Source organism: Sebastes fasciatus, chromosome 18 (assembly GCF_043250625.1).
Source record: "Sebastes fasciatus isolate fSebFas1 chromosome 18, fSebFas1.pri, whole genome shotgun sequence".
In the NCBI taxonomy this organism is placed as follows: Eukaryota; Metazoa; Chordata; class Actinopteri; order Perciformes; family Sebastidae; genus Sebastes; species Sebastes fasciatus.
The window spans coordinates 9,286,188-9,300,793 of NC_133812.1; the positions used below are offsets into that span (position 1 = coordinate 9,286,188).

At 41.9% G+C, this 14,606-nt stretch overlaps 1 long non-coding RNA gene across 2 annotated transcripts in view; it reads left to right on the forward strand.

The window, feature by feature from the left end:
* The window catches only part of LOC141756449 (uncharacterized), a 136,231-nt gene extending 123,736 nt beyond the window's left edge, over positions 1-12,495 (forward strand). For both annotated transcript variants that reach the window (XR_012591476.1, XR_012591477.1), the window contains exon 4: positions 12,444-12,495. This is a non-coding gene — a long non-coding RNA (uncharacterized LOC141756449). The remainder of the gene's footprint in view (positions 1-12,443) is intronic.
* The last annotated feature ends 2,111 nt before the right edge of the window (positions 12,496-14,606 follow it).

Sequence of the window (14,606 nt, forward strand, 5' to 3'; positions counted from 1 at the left end):
CTTCTAATAAACAGTGAAATCCAGCTTCCATCTCTACAATCTCATAGTTCAAGGAAAAGCCTGCTAAAAAAGTATGCAATGCCCCTTTAATGTGAGGACTTGAAAGAGCAGACCAGGTAAGAGTGAGGTATTTTGATTTTAATTAGACCAGCGGCTGACATGCTGTGCCTTAAACAGCAGTGGTCATGGAGGAAGGGGGTCTCACGGCGTTGTAATTCACCCCGAGAATGATGCACCAGCCTGGGGGCTCACTGGCAGCTTTGATGCTCTGATCACCAGGATGCTGCCTCTCACCTTCTGGTTCAAAACCAGGAGAGTAGAGAAGAAAAAAAACACGAGAGACGAGGTGGTTAAGAATGATGGCTTACGATTCTTTGTGGTTTGATTGAGAGCAGCAACACACTCCGATATGGCATAAGGTGCTTTAAAAAATGTAGATGAGTCCATCATGAAAAGCAGATGAAAGGAGTCTTTGGTGATGTGGACCAAGTAAGAAAAATGTCAGAGAAGAAAATGACTTAAAGAAAGAGGTAGAAAAGGGAGGGGAGGGGATGAAGGAGGGCTAGGACGGCTGTTGTTATTGTGTTTGATGTAGTGCTTGACAAGAGAGAGAGTTTAGAAATCCTTGTGTAGAACGAGGCAGAGGGAGAAGAGGGTTCATTTAAATGCATGCTCACTCAGGGCCCATACGGAGTGGGTGTCTGCTGAGAATTCATCATGGCCTTGCTGATAAAGCCTCAGCCCCTTAGCGAGGGGAAAGGAGAGACAGATCACTCTCTTGAGGTGAGATTGCCTCGTGGATGGACACTTGTTATGTAGAAATACACAACACTGACGGATATTACCATGGCACTTTCGGACTGGTTCGTCATCCCTCCATCCTCCATCCACCCAGGTTGCATATGAAGTGCTCTCTGGGGACCATAAGCTGCCGCCTGCATCAGTGATTAAAGCTTCCCAACAATTAGGAGGAAAGTTTCCAGAGAGAGAAATGAATCCATCTTTTCTTTACAAAGCATCCAGGTATAGAGATTTGTTACAATTACAAAGGATCTGTTTAGACATAATAAGACATTAGCAGCTGGTAAAAACCTGATTACCCCATGTATATGTGCTATGTGTAGTTTTTTAACATTCCCACTTTAATTTTGATATTAGTGTTTCCAGTGGTATTTTTATTGCTGCTGTCACAAAGACAACCAGATCACTTTGCTTTTTCCTCAGAGCTTAGCAACTACCAACACAGGGAACACTTTGTTTCCCACAGTTACTTTGGTTGTACCACCGTCCACCATTTCCTTCTACTGGGGATAGTAACTGCAAAGAACTTACATTGATACTCTCTGGTAACTGGGGATAGCTACTGATAGCTACGGGGAAAACAACAGCACTATCTTCCTGTTTGGTTGCACAATGGTCACTTCCTTTGTGCCGTAAATGGAGCTTTCATTTTCCTGGGAGATCGTACCAGGTGGCAGACGGTAGTGGCTGGAAGTAAGCCCGCAAACTGGGGAAACACTCACGAGATTGTTAAGGTTAGGCATTGACCTTGAATGGTTAAGGTTAGGATAGGTCTTAGAAGAAGTCTTAGAAGAAGTCTTAGAATCGGTGGGCGAAGGTGACGGCAAGCCTATGATATATTATGAAAAGTTATTCCTCATTTTTCATGCATTTTCCTATGAATGTCCAGCAACACGTGTCAATTTCCGCTCCAGTCTTTTCAAAATAAATTCTATTTTGACAGGAAACCACTTGGTTAGGTTTAGGCAACAAAACTACTTAGATATGTTTAAGAAAAGATCAACTTGGTTAGGTTTAGGCAACAAAACTACTTAGTTAGGTTTAGGTAACAAAACTACTGAATTAGGTTTAGACAACAAAACTACTTAGGTTTAGGTAACAAAACTACTGAATTAGGTTTAGACAACAAAACTACTTAGGTTTAGGTAACAAAACTACTGAATTAGGTTTAGGCAACAACACTACTTAGTTATGTTTAGGAAAAGATCAACTTGTTTAGGCAACAAAACTACTTAGTTAGGTTTAGGAAAAGATCAATTTGGTTAGGTTTAGGCAACAAAACTACCTAGTTAGGTTGAGGAAAAGATTGTGTTTTGGGTTAAAATAACTCCGGAAGAGATGTAACTTAAGTTCGGAAGTTACGTGAGAAATAAATCAACGTTGACTTCTGGTTTCACAGTGGTACAAACACCGGTCTACTGGGCAAAAGTCTGGTGTTTTTTGATCCACTCATCCACCCGATCTCCTCCCTATGCAGTGTTTGTCGCTCTTTATACTTCCTGGTTCACGATTACGTGGATTATAAACGGTATGATTTGATTTCGTGGGACATATACAAATTACAGTGTATGACTTTTTGTAGGTATAGCTACGAACAGTGTTTGAGAACAGCCTGTAGCAAGCAGTTGCTAATTTACACATCCAGCAGACACGGAGCAAGTCTAGAGTTCTGTTTCGGCCTCCACCAACTCCTGAGGGAGATATCTGCCTCTTTAGCGGCTAAATGTTCCGCTATGTTCACAAGCCAGTCGCTAACTTTGTCTGTCTGTGTTTTTTTGCTGGGCTCAAGGGGTATAGGGGGTTTCTTAGAGTGTTTTTTCCTGAAAACAGCTGCTGCTGCTGGAAACAAGATTGATGGTTGAGAACAGTGAGAATGAACCAAAACAGTAAAATTGTGGGCCGTAAAAAACAAAACAATGACCTGAAAACGCTCCTTCGAGTTAACGGAAACCTTTCATATTACATATAGTCATTTGATCCATTGTTATTATACATAATATATTAATTAGAGCAGCTTCAAACAAATCAAACCATTAGCAAGAATGGTAACATCTACTGGCTTTGGAAATACGAAATTGTGTGCCAACAGCGTTTGTGGGAAATCTGCTTTATTACTTCAAGAGATTGCTTTATGTCACGAAACAGATGTTTTCCAGCTTGGCCTATGCAGATGTTGAACCAAATGTCTCAACATGGTGTTATTGTTACCAAGGTAAGGATACCAAGGTTACAATCTATTTGATTTTATTCGGATTTCTGTACAGAAATATACAGACTCAGGGAGTTATCTGTTCTCACAGATGTTAATTTAACTCAGGGAACATTCACATGGACCAACATAATTTAATGACACATCATTCAGCTTTGAGGAGCAATTAGCATAGATCTGCAAACACAGACAGGAGAACAATGGCCTTAGGTGGTGAGTGCCGAGTGTGTGCTTGTGTGTTTGTGCATAACAGTGTTTCATTAGCATGTAGGACTGCACAGTAGTTAAATAATGACTTGAAATTCCAGTTTGGCTTCAACAAAGTTGTTTTTCCTGATAACGTCCCTTCAACATTTGAACATACATCATGCTATGAAGTCATTCATATTAAAAGTTAGGTTGTTGTATGAGGGACACTAAACTTGATTTATGCACCTGAATTACATCGGTGTTTGTTGTAACCACACCCATTCATTTTCTATTGTGGTCTTTATTATACTTTGTACTTGGGTTGTTATTATGTGTGCTAGGTGTATTAATTCTTTGTGCACATAATTCATAGTAAATATACGTAGTGTTTGACTCTAGTTGCAGTTTGTGAGTAAAACTCTTTGCAGTACAAATATGTGGTTATATAATGCAGGTGCAGGTGAGGTTGTCTTTACGCTGAATCAGCAAGCACGCTGTTTTTTTTTCTTGTTTGCTTGTTCTGGCAATTAGCTTTTGAACCTCCTTCATGTCCTTGGACAGAACTTTCCTACCTACATGCATCTGCCCCTCTGTAGAAGGCTCCTGCTGCTCAACGCAGTGAAATTTCCACAAACCATTCTCTCCCTTTCCTCTGTTTCTCTCTCCCTCTCTGTTACACGCACACTAGAATAAGTCAAAACTAATCCAAACACAATCTTCCATCTGCTCCCACTCCAATCTCCTGAAAAGTTACTGATTTTTATACATTTTCTCATCTGTAATGTGATAGACGAGCAAACTTTTTTTGGAGTGCAGGGGGGGGATTTTGGGGGGGGCTGGCATGGCGGCGATGGTGGTGGTGGCGGTGGCGGCGGCGGTGGTGAAGTAGGCAGCAATTAGCGTGGCGCTAATGAACTCCCTCTCATTATCAGAGAATCAACAGGCCTGTGCTAATTACGGTTAGCAGGACAGACTCCTCTCTCCCACTGCGACGGGCTTCAAGGTCCCTCCGGAGCTGCAGCACACCGGATGGTCTGCCAGCAGCCACAGGTGCAAAGCACTCACTGCCAATGTTAAAAACAGAACATAACACATGCGCACACACAAACACGAGGTCTGACAAACACACAAATCCACAGACCAATACTGTCTCTGTCATGTTGTGGTCATCTCTTGAAGATGGCCCCATTGCACAACGTTTTTTTTGTTTTGCACACCCACCTGGACTTTGCTAACTGTAAGGGTATTTTAACATCCATTGCTCTTTGGATCTTGATTTATTATAATTTCAGTTTTTTACAGCTTGGTCTGATTTTCATAGTTTCGGCCGTAATTCCAATGGCAGTATTAACATTTTCATTCACCAAGTTAATTGCTGAGATCTGATAACATGACAACAAAGACTATAGAAGCAAAGAGGCGAAACTCCGGTGCCTTTTTGAAAATAGCCGCTAGATGGTGCGGCAGTGGCACTTCTGCCACTTTGGACTGAAAACGCCAATGAGTCCGTAGCCATGGATGTAAACGTATCACCTGACAACTGACTTTTTGGTTTTACAACCCGCAATTTTACTTTTCTGCATCACTTTCACCGCTCTCATCAACCAGCAGACTTTACTGCTTCACTTTAAGCAAAAAAACAAAAGCTCAGATAAACCAACTGTACACTACCTGCTCAGCACCAAACAGCAGTCAAACAAAGTTAGTAACTAGCTGGTGAACATAGCGGAGCGTGAAGCATCTGCAGAGCCAGATGTTTCCTTCAGGAGCTGGCGAAGACCAAAACAAGAGCTAGAGGGAGACCTGAAAAGTCACTTTATGTTTGTCAGGTGGCCAGAAACATGACTCCAAATGAATGCTAATGTTGCTTCATGTCTGCTGGATGGATCCATAACATCTATGTGGTGACAATACCCCCGAGCATCCAAAATATCAGTTATGATGCTGCTTTCAACAAACTTAGCCCAAAGGTGAACGGTAAAATGTTCCCATAAGCAAGCAAACATTGACAACTTTGACATGTGCAACGTAATCATAACTGATTAATGTCCATAACTGAAAAAACAAATAAGCCTGAGGTTGTGTCAAACTGGCGTCCTCTTTTAAACGATACAGATCCTGCTCCAAGTTGTGTACGTTTTAACCACCATATTACGGCAAAATCTTGTCATCTACAACCTCCCAACATTCCCCTGCTCTGCAAACAAGTGTTTCACAATAGACACAGCGAGATCCATTAATCAAACGCCACTTGTAAGCCGGCGGTGGCCCTCGCCTATCAAACACTCTAAATACTTATTGAAAAGCACAAGTTCTAGCTCCATTGATAAAGGCTTTTCCGTGAGTCACCGAGGCGAGCAAACACCAAAAAGATTCTCGGTGTCAGCCCACAGCGTGAGCCATAAGATGGGACCTGGGCATGTAAAATAGACCCCCCCCCTTTCCCTTTCCATCCATAACTTAAGCAGAGATCAGTGGCTAACACTCTTAATCCCAAGGGGGTGCTTTCTGAGCTGTAATTTAAAAATAGCGTTTTAATAACACACCACTGCTACAGTACATTAATCTCAGAATTAATTATCTACCCCACCCCCAGCCTATTTGCTTGAAAGAGGCTGCATTTCTTGTGTTTTAGTTCTATTTATTCCGCGGATAAAGAGATGCATGCGGAGTGTCTTGTGTTGAGTGCAGTAATTATGCAGTCGCTAGTATATTACCAGTACGTATATGAAAAACCAGCAGAGCTGCCGGGTGTCATCGGCACAAATGGTCAGCAAGGTGTGATGTTCTTAAGTGGCGCGCAATCTTTCTCCGACTGTGCAATGTAAATCAATTAAAGGCGTGCATTAAATAAAAACGAGTAATCCGAAGATATTGTAGCAAACAGCTGCGGCGCGGGGAACAACTTCACGTTCGCTCACATTTTTATGCAAGAAAATGTTTTTAATCAAACGTCACTCCCAGCGATAGGAAATCAATTCCGAGGAGAAATTAAAGAGCATAACGTGACTGCGAGCCAGGCCTTAAGGCAGCGCAAATATTCAAAAACAATATTAAACTGCGATAAATAAAATATGAAGCCTTCTTTGGTAATATAACATCCGAGCGTCAGGGGACGTGGGCACTTAATGCAAGTTAATGAAACACAAGAATCATGTTTAAAGGCGCGGCAATCACTGAGCATTTGTCGCGAAAGGTGATGATCGTGGCCCCTCTGGCGGAAGTTGGGGGCTGACAAGAGATCAAGTTGAACACTGACGGTGGATTATAAGTATATTAGCTGGGATGTTCATAAAAATGATGTTTCAAAAAAATCCTTCTTGTTCTCTTAACCCCCCCCCCCTCGCTTCCCATTCCCCTGATTGACTGACTGGCTGACCTCTATTGTCATATAGCTCCACAGCTGACAGTGATCTCCACACATACATCACTTCGTATGTTCTCGGCTGAATGGCGGCGACGTGCGTGAACTCTGCATGAGGCAGGTGCCCCCGGGTCTGTGTATCGCAGATAACCTTTACAAGGAGGTGCGGTTCACGCCTCCCGGCCCCCGCGCCTCCCCGCTATCACATCAAAGGATCTGGATGTGGTTAAATTCAGACACTGGAGAGACGGTCGGGGCTTTGGCATGCATGATTGATGTCGAGTTTGTAACATTAGGTATCATAAGGTGTAATATAGGAGATAGCGTGAAGTGTAAGATTGCATTTGAGCGCGTTGGAGGAAATAGGAAAGTGTTTGACAGCTCTTGGTGTTTTATGGTTTCCTGCTGGTCTTTTTTTTCCTGACCAGAGCTGTAAAAACAAAGAGCTGCTATTCATTTGTGTTATGCAATGTGTTAACTCCTCTGTATCTCTACTTTTTTGGCTAAATAAAACCCTCACACACATCCCTCGCAGACATTCATGTTTCAATTAAGGTCTGATTGAGTTATGAAATATACAAGCCTTGCAACCAAACCACGACATACATTTCCGTTGTTTGTGACATGACTCTCCTCAGATATCCGCGTCTCCTACATGACATCCTATTAATTTTGTTTATATCGAGGCAGGTGGTTGTCAGCAAAAGTCATTTTGTCAATCAATTTTTTCTTTTTTCTCGGACCGACTATTTTTCAAACGGAAAAATAAGTTGCTAATTTTGTCAGTGCTCTTTCTAGACACTGCAGGTTTAATTGCTAATTGTTAACTGGGAATGAATGCATTTGCATATTAATTAGTTAGCCCATTTGCATTTTTAATTTGCTGCCTTCAAAGGGGGTGAGATAAAAGGTCGCACAATTCTGAATAATTTAAATAATTTATGCTCCATTGGTGAAAAGAAGCTGAACAGAAGTGTTCTGCGGATATTAACCCCTGAGAGCTTTTACCGAATAAAGCACTCCAAAAATTGTTTTAACAAATCTAATTAAACGGAAAAAGGTCTGAACACACAACCACCCAGAGCACTAGGAGCTAGAGTGTGTCCTCGGGAACAAAAAAAAAACGCTCAGGAGAGAGTGATGGAGGGTGCGTGGATATGGAGGACGAGACTTCCAGCCCTCCATCCGGATATGAAGGCCTCTCGTAGTCTTTTCATCATTCAGATTGATCAAATACCCCTACAGGAATGCTGATGGAGTCAGTGCTTGGTAATAGTAATTCTCTCTGAAGTTAAGCTGCTCTTTGCAACACTCCATAAGCAATCAAAGAGATGCATGCACCGTGGTGGATCCTTGAAAGTTAGCCGAGACTAATTTCAACGCGTCCCAAGTTGTCATTTTAATGAATGGACACCGCTGGCACGAGTAAATTCATCAGATGAGTAACAACAAATAGATTTGTAGTGTTCCTAACTTTCCTCGCCTCTACTGAAGTGTCCATTTAAAAACAAAAAAAAAGAAGACTTCGTTCCATTTTTGGGTGCAAGGAGCTGATATTTCCTCTCCCTCTTCTTCAACCAGGTCCCGACTGCATTGTGAGACTGTCTCCTCGCCTTTGTCCCAGTGATCTTAATTACAGGCCCTGGGCCCTGAGCAGAGAAGCCCATTTAAATCAGAACACATCCAGCTTCCATTATGGGCTTGGCATTTGGTCTTTGTGCCCATGCTCTTAAATTACATGCTGCCAATCCATAGTGGGCACGGGCAAGATGAGGAGCGGAGGATGGGTGAGAGATGAGGTGAAAGGGGGGATGAGAGAGAGGAGAGAGGGGGCTGAGAGGAACAGCGGAGGGGGGCTACAGGCTACACTTGTCGACAGAAAGCCCCCCCCCCCTCTCTCTCTCTCTCTTCTTCTGCCCTCTTTATCACTAGATAACTTATGTAAAGTAGCAGATGAAACCCATTCCCATTCACGTCGGCCTGATTGTCAGAATAAGCTTGCATTCCTTTGAAAAGTGATTGACCGCCTGAAAGGGTACAAATTAGGGGCCTGTTCGTCTTTTCTTCTCCGGTCGTGGGGTTTATTTGCGGCAGATTCACCCAGGCCCAAAATTAAGTGAACTCAGGCAGGGATGAATGGGAGAGCTCTGATTGAATAATTGATTTCCTTTGTGCGGCCTGTGTTTAAGAGGGATAACTAGACATCCTTTGGAGTGTAATGATTGTAATTACTGCGATGACTGGTCATGTCAAATATGACACAGGAAAGGACTGTTATTAACCTTTATTCTCCACATAGAAGGAAAAAAAAACTAACCCAATATCCTCTTGTCTCTCCCGTCTTCATATGGGTTTCACCTCTGGTGGAGGCATGGCTGGCGTAGGTTGAATGCATGGATGAACTCATTCCCTGTCTTCTACTCCTGGCCCATGAAAGGTAGATGGGTAATTGACTGTGCAGTCAGAGTCACTGGTGTGTCAATGACTCAGGCGGCTAGTGAGCCTTGGGGTAACTCTCAAAGTACAATGCATGCACGGCGGCAGAATTTAAGTGTAAAAGATAGGAGTTATAGCCGTGTTCGTGATATCTGTCAGATTCCCATATGCCTTGACCTCTCAAGCAGTGCGGCCCGAATTGCGCTTTACTGCGCTTGATGCATTGGAGGGCCTCGGTGAAACAGACATTCATCATGTAGTGATCAGACACAGTCTGCTGAAGTTACTGGACATGCTGTCCATATGAATCACAGATACCACCACGGATCTACTAAGCCATTGTCTTTGTCCAAACAGTGACAGCCCCAGCTTTAAAGCTGACGTAGTCACCGTGATGTCGCCCATTGGTTTGTGGACTGACGTTTTGAAGCCTTGACTTCGTCATTTTGCCCATTGCCATCTTGGTTTTTGGTCTTCGCCATCTTGGTTTTTTGCAACCAGAAGTGACACGAGAGGGTGGAGCTAAGTACTGCCAAACTCTGAATAAGACATTTTTGAATAAGAAATCTTTCCTGCCCAGAGCAATAGCTCTCTACAACACTTCACCTCTGTCTAATAGAGAACTCTCTGCATTTTAGTTTCTGTCTCAACCATACTCCATTCTGTTTGGCCCCTTCAATAACCTTGCACATGTTGAATTTGCACATTGGGTTACTACCTGATTTCATTTTTATTTAAAATCAAAACATTGTAACTTGAGCACTTTACTAATGTATTATAGTATGTTACTGCACACGTTGCTAATGTATATAATGTTATTCTATGTTTATATTTTATATTTTTCATGCTAGTTGTAGTAGTCTGATATATTTATAGTCTATTCTTATATTCTTTGTATTGTGTATTCTATAGATATATTTCTCTAAATATATCTTAAGGCGACAGAAATGTTACAATTACCATTCATGAACTGAAAACCCACTGTGAAAGGGTTAAAGTTCTAAGACAAAAACACGGAGACCCAGAGCGGACAACACCGTGTTAGCGACCTGTCAATCACAAGGTAGCCACGCCCTAAAGCATCCCCTGCTTAATGGTCTATTTGACTCTAAATGGGACCATAATTTACTAAATGAACATCATGCTATATTGAATAAGACTTGAAACTAGCGACTGAGACCATAAACTCATGTTTACAATGTTTACTGAGGTAATACATCAAGTGAGAAGTAGGCTCATTTTCTCATAGACTTCTATACAATCAGACTTCTTTTTGCAACCAGAGGAGTCGCCCCCTGCTGGCTAGTAGAAAGAATGCAAGTTTAAGAAACTTCTACATTGGCTTCACTTCTCAGACCTGGAGGTTGCCCACTGGCTCCAAGCTAGCTTTGACCTCTGACCCCAACACTCTCACTGTATTTGTCCTCTGTATACTTTCATATAATAAAGAGGGTAACACCGCACTCACACATAAAGCTGAGGAGGACAGCAGCTTTGGGTAATAATCCTCTGTGGATTCGTCACTGCAATCAATCCCTTTCACATAACACATAGTTATTTGATCCATTGCTGATATGAAAATATTGATTAGTGCAGCTTTAAGTAGAGATGATCCACTGGAAGAGTTAAAGGGAAAACCCATCTGAAAGTATAAATTACACCCGGTGCTATTTCAACAATACAGTCCAGCTCAAGTTGTAAATATAAACACGTCTCTCCCTAAGCTGAACAGCAGAGTCAAGACTACGGTGATAATGTCAAACTGAAACCGATCCTGGAGCTGCTCCACGGGCGCTGAATAATTGAACAACGGCCAACTGTGACTGCCCCCGTGGTGATTTTACTGGGACATTTTATGTTTCACAGCTGTAAGGCCTACAGTGAAATAAAACTCATTTGGATGTTAAATCTCAAACATTCTACGAGCCCATGGAGCCAGTCGCTAATTCGGTGTCGGCGGACCGCCTCCTGGAAGTGTCGTGAAATTATCAATTCAAGACTCGATGCTGTGATTTCCATTTCAGGCAGGCAGATGTCTGTGTTTGTGGGCGTTGGATGTCCAAAATCACTTGGATAGTACAAATCAAAGTCTCATAAAGGGTCTCTCTTTAAGTGCAGGGCCCATGGGAAACTTGACAGTAGCTGTTGTAGGCTGGAAAAAAACTGTTTCCGTAAGTGGACCACATTTTAACAGTTGTTCCAGAGACTAGAACTGGCAACGGATACCTCTCCCCATCTCCAAATCTTATCTAACACCATACCCAGTTCCTTTTAACCCTTCTCTTGCTCCATTCCCAGCAACAATCTACAGCTATTTGTCCAATCCACCACACCATGGACAGATCCATCCACATCCAGACAAAACTTTTAGACATTAGTGTTCCCAACTTGTCAGTGGAAACCCCAGGCCCCGTTGCCCTTCAGTTGAACCTCTAGAGTCAGTGCTGCCAGCCTTGCCAGCTGTGGAGACAACTGAAAAAAAACTTAATTTGCAACTTCATTTGAAGCCTTTAATTAGGTACCACAAGCACTTGTACAGGCATCGTGTGACCAGTGAGCACCAGGCAGATGGCACCAGGGAAACAGTAATACATTTTCCACATGACCCAATTGAGGCATGAAATATTGATATCGAGCTCAAATTGTTCATTAAATTAAAGAATTGCATTATAGCTTAGCATTATTTTTTTTGTCCAGGCCAGAGGTTTTTTAAACTGTGAGGTGCACGGGAGAGTTGAAGGTGAGGGCACGGAGGGAGAGACATGGGGCAAAGACACAGGTGCATGCTGGTGGTCTGGAAACAACAGGAAGTCAGTTACTGTAGATGGACCCGCTGATTTGGCTCGCTCATTAACCCAACACGGTCAACAGTAGCAGCAGTAGCTGTGGATGTGACACACAGCTCACGGATGCAATAGACCTTTTTCACTGCAGATCTTTTGACTTGTCTTAGCAGGAAAAGCACAGAGTGAAACAAATTGCATCAACATAGAGTGCTACAGGAATGAGTAAACCCGGAAATTAATTAGAATTTTAGCACTTCTGGTTCCTTCATCTCCAAGTAAATGTTTTTTTTGAATGGTTTTTTTTAGATACCTGAAATAAGGTCTGTGGTTAACGCAAGCTTAAGAGATTTTAGCGTTTTTTTCTACAAAATAAAAAACGTCAGTTAATGTCCCACTCAGGAAATTGAAGCCTGTGTATGTCCATGGTGTTTGTTTATAGCCTAACACTAGCTTTTTACTTCTACCGATTGCATTCACACTTCAAAAATCATAAAAGTGGTGTTCATTTGTGAAGATTATCTTGCCGAACAAAACGTGAGACACACAAATGCAGCAGACGCAGATATCCTCATGTGCTCTGTCTATTTTTTTCCTAAACACAATATGCAAGTTAACTGTAACTTTCCTAAAATAATAATAATATCTTCTTCTATTACAGAGATGGACGGAGCGCCGCATCACTTGGGTGTGTTTGAGAGAGAGGAGGGAAGAGATGGAAGGTAGGCTAATATTTCCCTAAGTTTAATAATGGTCAGAATGTCAACCGTTATGAATGAAGCTTCTAACTACGCTGTGCAGCCCTGCTTTGTCATATTTTCCTTTGATCACCGTCAGCTGAGCACGCTGTCTTGTTCATCTCGGAAGCGTCGTCTGTTTTTTTCTTTTTGTCCATGTCAAATATCTGTCCATTCTGTAAACCTACAGACTACCTGTCTGAATGAACACCATTGCTACCACAGATGAATAAAGAGACGATTTGTTCCGCCGTGAAAAAGATTCTGATGTCAAAACATTAATTGCGCATCACATTTTCACATTCTCATTTATTGTATTTAGTGCTAATTAGCAAAAAATTAGCATGCTAACATCACCATGTTAGCATTGTCGCTGTAAGCATGTTGACACTCGTGATGAAATTAGCATTTAGCTCAAAGCACAGTTGTGCCTTAGTACAGCCTCACAGAGCAGCAAGCATGTCTGTGGACTCTTACTGTACCTTCCAGTACCCATACTACCATACTATTTAGTAGGGATGTCACGATGAGGACAGTTTCCTACGGGTTGATAAACTTGTGACAACACCGGTGTCTTGTAACACCGGTGTTACAAGACACCGGTGTTACAAGAAAAGATGACACTCAAGATATGTGGCGCGCTTAATTTGATCTTTAACATTGGATGGCTGTGTGTCTGGCCTCTCCAGTCGAGCTTTCGCTGTTGTGCCGCAGGTTTCTATCTGTGACCGCCCCGTCCTCCGCACAGGTATTACCTCAATAAGGTTATGGTTCCCTTGTAGCTTTGGGTTTAAATCCGAAATATTGCCAAATAGGCGCTTTTGCTTTTCGTTTTGACACCAAATCCTCCGTCATCATGTTGTCCGTCAACTCTCTCTCATCCCGTGTGTGTGAAATGTGACTCCTGCTACTCTGTGCTGAGACAGCAGACACTTTCAGTTTGGAGCGTCCGTCGTCCGACTATGTATTGATAACACGCCTAGGTCTTGTTGTTATTTGACAGCGTTATTGAAATGCAGCCCTGCACCGTTCGCTGATTCCTCCTTCAGTCTGTGTCTCAATTAGTGAGTATTTAGGAGCCTCCTGCTGGGATATATGGCTGCTTCTCTGTTGCTTCTGCCTTGTCCTCAGGCCCTGGGTGCCTTTCATGTGAGATACTGGAGGTCTTTAGTGGAATAAGTCGGCTGTGTGTTAAGCTAAAACTGTTTTCAAACAGCTATATGTACTGGTTATTTTTGCAAACCAATGGCCACAGGGTAATTATACTAGAGCTGTCAATCGATTCAAATATTTAATCGTGATTAATCGCATGAATGTCCATAGTTATCACGATTAATTGCAAATTAGTCACAACTCAAAATGTACCTTAAAGGGAGATTTGTCTGTATTTAATACTCTTATCAACATGGGAGTGGACAAATAAGCTTGCTTTATGCAAATATGTGTGTATATTTATTAGAAATACAGAACCCATTTTCATTCACATATCTTGAGGTCAGAGGTCAAGGGACCCCTTTGAAAATGGCAATGCCAGTTTTTCCTCGCCAAAATTTTGTGTAGGTTTGGAGCGTTATTTAGCCTCCTTCGCGACAAGCCAGTATGACATGGTTGGTACCAATGGATTCATTAGGTTTTTCTAGTTTCATATGATGTCAGTATCTTCACTCTAGCTTTAAAAAACTGAGCCGGCTACAACCTAAAAATCGCAAGTTGCGTTAATGCGTTAAAGAAATTAGTTGTGTTAAAACGAATTTGCGTTAACTTTGACAGCCCTAAATTATACTGCTGTGAATTTTTTTAATATTGGCACCTATTATAACCAACATGAATTTAATCTGACCCAAATTTAATTAAAACTTTATATCATGTCATTATTTGCATTGAAGAGAATTATCTCAAAGGTGAGATTTAATGAAAGACAATTAACCCAAAGAGATCATCTGTATTTTAAATGTAAATATCATCAATAATGAACAAGAAAAGTTACATTTTTCCCACAAGTCTATAAATGAAGACTTAAAATCTTGTCTGGAGTTGGTTGCGACTGTGCCATCCTGCTATTTGTGTTCCTTAATGACTTTCTAATT